Consider the following 5,406-nt stretch of genomic DNA (forward strand, 5'->3'; position numbering starts at 1 on the left):
AGTAATGAAAACCTGATATAAAGCACATAATTGCTGGCTGCTTATTCATGATAAGTTTCACCCTGCTTGGAAATGAAATGTTGATAGATAAACATTTTTACTTTTTCTTGTTTGCGTTGGGGAGTATGACAAATCATGTCTGTACCTCCATTTTTTCTTCTTTCTTATTGTTCTCAGCTCCTCGAAGTCCATCAACACGATTAGCCCTATTTTTATAGTTTCGTTATATAACTGCAGTTGTTACAAGAAAGCAATGGTGTATATTTCCATGTCTTTCGAGTCCAGTTCGAATTGGAACGTCCCAGAATTTTGAATAAAAAAAAGACAGATTTTGACTGCGTATTTACTGTGTTGTTGCTTTTGGAACACATTCTATAAAAAGAAAAGGTCTTGTTTTTCAAAAGGTGATTTGGGGGAAGATAATGCTGCTTCTATTAATGAGTTTTCACTACGTTAAGTGAGTTTTGTATCTATCATCAAAAAGTTCACGTTAGAAGGCAGAAAACAGTAAATTTCAACATTTTTTTTTATTCATAGTGTCTCAGAATACGTTACTTGTTTTGACCTAGATTAAGAGATTGAAGTCAAATTCTCTTGCTAGTGATTTTTTTTTATTTTGTGACATTTCTCCTCTTCATCAAGTCATTAATGTTTTTTCCCACTAGTAAGTTTGAATTGGTAGAGTTGCTAAAGTCAGTTTTTTAAGAATAAATTGAATGATTAAATACACAAATAACAAAGGCATCCTTTTACCTGGGACTATCAGTGTCATCCGCTTGCAGTCAGATAAATGGCTTTCTACCTTGAACAGGAAAAAAGCGGAGCAAATTCGTTGAAATATTTTCTGCTCATAGCTGGACATAGGAGAGAACCAATAGTTTGCTTTTGTACATAAAATTGTCATGAGAAATATACACTCATTCTATATTTTGCAATATGAGCATAGATTAATTCAGTGTGTACATACCATGAATTCAGGTTCTGACATATGAAATATATTCTTAGTTTTATAATGTTGCTTTGGTTTGGATTGTCGATGTTTCTTAGACAAACAAAATATTTTTTGCTCCTAAACACAAAGCGATCTGCTATATTTTCCACTTTCAGGTAATAGATAAGTAATTTACAAACATGATTTTGTGTTCCTGTTTACTTTAAGCCTGTTGCGATTGTTTGAAGATGTAGTTGTTTGCTTCATTGTCAATTTTCTTAGTGATGGGCAAGTAGCTGCAGTTCTCCAAAGTTAATTATGGACAATGTTCAAAGGGTTATAACGGCCACTATCCCATTCTATCATTCCCTTCCAACAGTTATGTATGTATGTCTGTACGTATGTTGAAATTTATGCATATATGTATGCCATGTATGCTCGTATGTATGTATGTAGTTATGTCAAGAAATTCAGTTTTCCATTACCTGATTTTGCACCTTCGGATGTTATCAGTTGTGTTGTCTGTGAATGATTCTTCTTTTGCTTTCATTTATTTGCCCATCATTTCTCTTTTGATAAACCGATAGGTCACCCGTTACTTTTGTTAACAGTGGCCTCTGACCAACACAGCTAAGAATTTAGGTTGCCTCCTATCTGGTGTTTATTATTGCAAAAAGCACCTGGTAAGGAAAATATTCGAAGAAATCCGGTAATACTTTTTTTTATCTATGTCTATCTATCTGTCATTGTTATTATTATTATTATTGTTTGCAGTGGCACTTCATCTACAATCAATACGCAATGATGCTTTTATGGGTTTACCTCTTACTATCTGGGATGGATGGTTTTGACCCTCCCTCGTGAATAAACTACATAATATGTAATGGTTTAGAATTGTAGCCTTCCATGTGCTCATTACTTGGTGGCCTGTGGAAATGAGGTTGTCTTTTTTTCCAAGTAGGACATATACACATAAGCAGTATGTGTTGATATATGATCATATTTACACTTGTACACAGACACGCACTCACATACATACATATAGAAACACAAATATATTTATACATATATAAATATATTTATATGTATATACTGTATGTATATATATATACTGCATATATTACATACATACATATATATTTATAACCCCCATTTCCTTTATTTTCTAAAGGTCTAGTATCGTGTTCCTTCCAATTACTGTATTTCGAAAAAAACAAAGGTTTGATTAATAAGATTCTCCAAATTATAAAAAAAATAGTTGCTGCCAAATTTGTCAGTTTCTTGCTGTTTTCTTTGGTATATATAGAGTGTGTATTACGAGAATTTGGATTTCACAGGTTTCTGTCAGGGCCACTTGCTATATTGATGCCCCATTTAGTGTCAGTTCTGCAAGGTATACGTTTCCATCTCTTATTTACAGAACATTCAAGTAAATTTCTCAATGACTTAATAATGTCATTACCATCTTTTTTTTTTATTCTTTGTTGCATGTTGTTTACAATGCAGCATTCACAGTCACGTGTTTTGTAATTACTAATGTAAAGTATGTGACTGAATAGATTGCCATTTCTTTTTGCCATTTTTTTTGTTCGGAGTGCTATATTATTTCTTAATATTTTGTTATTAATGCACGCAGCAGCAAATGGGCATCTCCTTTACTGTTATTTTAATGGCTCAAATATAGCCAAACAAATGACTCCACCCACCAGTGTCTACCACATGGAAAGGCTACAATAAACGTCACTTAAATGTAAGACCTTTTATAAATGTCATATATGATATACCCTTAACAAAATGAATATTTTTGTAAGCTCCGTCTTTCATTATCAACCTCCATGTCCTTATGAAGTTCTTTTAAAATGTGGAATTGTTCTTAATATCGTACAGAGAAACAAGAGAGACTAATCAGAACGTCTTATTGCTATTTACAGTGTGAAATAGGAGAGCATAGAAGGAACTCCAGGTGTAATAGAAATAGGAAGCAGAGTCAAGAGGATAATACTGATATAAATGTAGACAGAAAAACTAGGAAAGAAAAGAAGGAATCGGTTTAGGTCGTGTCAAAAGAAGAATTACGTCTTAAGCTTAACTTGAAGACGAAGAAAGAAACAACATTCCTTCGTGGCAAAGAATGAAATGAAATGGTGCAGAACCCATGTAACTTTCAGTAGTAGCTGGTGAAGGTAATTCAGTTTAACTGTTATAGTTGAAAGGCAGACCCAGAGTCACAGACAAAGGAAAAGAAGGAGTGTTTGTGTGTGTGTGTGTGTCTGTGTGCCTCCCAAGAATTTCTTTGCATTCCGCAGGGATATGTTTTAGGGTAATAGGCTTATAAAGACATGGCAGCACTTGGGGAGAAGCACGTGTCCTTCGACACATGACATGTGTCCATATATTGACGCTGTGTTCTTACCCAGACTTTTTTTTAATGGATTTTGTCATTTTTATTTTTTTTATCTAGAAGTTTACTGGTGAAGAATTTTCCCTTTCATAAGCATTGAATGTTTACGGTTTTATCTTGACAAAATTTGTTTTTGCTATGGTTTTAATTTACGTTTTTCATGAATTTACTTCTTACAAGTTTCGAGAACAAGAACAAAAAGTCAGTCTTTTCTCTTTTGCTGGCAAGAAAAAAGTTGGAATATATTTCAACAGAGTGCCCTGTTGAGTCTTCTTCATGTAACAGAGGTGGAAATCTACCCCTCAGACCAGTCTGTAAAAGAAGATTTGATGTTAGATCAAGTTGGCCTTTTGCCCGCAAGGATTCTTGGTGTGCGAGCAGGCCGTTAACAACTGATGTAGCTCATTCTCTTCTGCCGGTAAGAGAAAATCGAGATACGTTGCCTTTCAAAGGGTCTTCCATGGGATTCTCCATTCTTCATTTTTAAAACCATCGCCATAACTTAGCCTGCAGTAGCAGGAGCAGTCTGATAGTATCCTGCAGCAGGAAGAGTAGTCTGACAGCAGCAGTATTTTGACCGAAAGCTACATTTTCTTCTAATCGAATTCCAAGCAAAACTGAAGTCTTCCAATGTATGCTTGCCCAACCTCATCTTGACGGGAGCATGATAAACAAACACTGAGAAAGCGACTGGGTGCGAGCATACACAACACAAGCGAACTCAAGCAAACAGTCTTAGCATATTGACGAGCTTAATGCATGCAGAATGGAGATGGGAAGAGGATTGTGGGATAGAGCAAGCGAGCGGAGAAGCGGGATGAAATGATTATATCAGAGGAGAGGGAGGCAGAGATTCTTATGTAATAGTTCTGGAAGACGGACAGAGGATGATGATCTTCGACGGGAAAATAGTTTCCTTGTATTCGAACCCAACCCCCCCCCCCAAAAAAAAACACTTTGCAGAATAAATTTCTGTTTTTGTCTCGAAAGCAAAAATAAGTGTGGAAACGTAGCTTTTGTACTTCTCTGTTGTTCTGCTATTGATGATCTTCAACCCTGTTTTTATTATTCTAATTGATGTTCCCTTGCATGACATGCCAGAGGCAGAATGAAACTCTAGATGACCTCAGAAGTAATCATAACTTAAGCAATTATCCGACCGGTAATCAAAATTGAGTTTGAAGAAAGGACCACAACATTGAGCAACAAGACGGTGGATTCCGTAAACACGTTGACACCACTTGTAGAATTCTGCTTTTCCAGAACTTTTGTAATACGGCAATATCATTAAGTAAGTGCTCACAGTGTTTATAGCAATTCCGAAATTTAATGTGCATAGTTACATTTAATAATTATATTTTTCCCGTTTATCTTTTCCATGCTTCAAATCTGTTTTGTCCATTTATCTATATATCTGCCCACTTACTCTCTTCCTCATTGGTTAAAGATATTTTTTTATCATGTAATGTTACCATGGATGTAAAAAAGCCTAGCAAGAGGCTAAATCGTTGCATAAGTTTTGTAAAAACTGCAATAATAACAAGCCTGCATTGGATTTATGTCATAGGAGCAGATATCCGCTCTAACTGTTTTTTGCAGCTCTCTGCTCCCACAGTTCAAGTGTGTGTGATATGACAGGCCACACCTGTTGGTTTCTAAAGCTCAGCCAAGTGTTCGGGAACTTTATATGATTCGTGTGTGATATGTTAGAGAGAGAGAGAGCAGATCAATTCGTTCCGTGAAATGTGAGTAGGTGGAAGGGAAAGAGAGAGCTAAGTGGCCTGTTGTTTAAAAAAGAGAATAAGACTCGCGACGTCAAGGCATTCATTAAATCAGGCAATAAAAGCAAGATCAGAGATTATGGAGCTATTCTCATTGCATGGCAGACAAACACATTGTTAAATATAAACCAAACTTAGGCCCTCGAGTTCCACGAAATGTAAGCACAAAATCGGTAATAACTTCACTACCTCTGATTATATGTCGTTTGCAGGTGCTACCTTCCAATTAGAACTAAAAAGGAGTCCACCCTTTAAGGTCTTTTGACAGCTTAACTTAAGCATTACTGTTTGTC

The 5,406-nt window shown here is 35.7% G+C and overlaps 1 protein-coding gene across 8 annotated transcripts in view; it reads left to right on the top strand.

Annotated features, from left to right (window-relative positions):
* The window catches only part of LOC136844337 (zwei Ig domain protein zig-8-like), a 249,820-nt gene extending 247,078 nt beyond the window's left edge, over positions 1 to 2,742 (top strand). For 4 of the 8 annotated variants that reach the window (XM_067113336.1, XM_067113332.1, XM_067113333.1 and 1 more), the window contains one exon: positions 1 to 2,742. This exon is cut by the window's left edge and continues 822 nt beyond it. The gene's annotated coding sequence lies outside the window, so the exon portion shown is untranslated. The other 4 variants (XM_067113337.1, XM_067113330.1, XM_067113335.1 and 1 more) reach the window with 1 other exon arrangement.
* The last annotated feature ends 2,664 nt before the right edge of the window (positions 2,743 to 5,406 follow it).

The sequence above is a fragment of the Macrobrachium rosenbergii genome, chromosome 12 (assembly GCF_040412425.1).
Source record: "Macrobrachium rosenbergii isolate ZJJX-2024 chromosome 12, ASM4041242v1, whole genome shotgun sequence".
In the NCBI taxonomy this organism is placed as follows: domain Eukaryota; kingdom Metazoa; phylum Arthropoda; class Malacostraca; order Decapoda; family Palaemonidae; genus Macrobrachium; species Macrobrachium rosenbergii.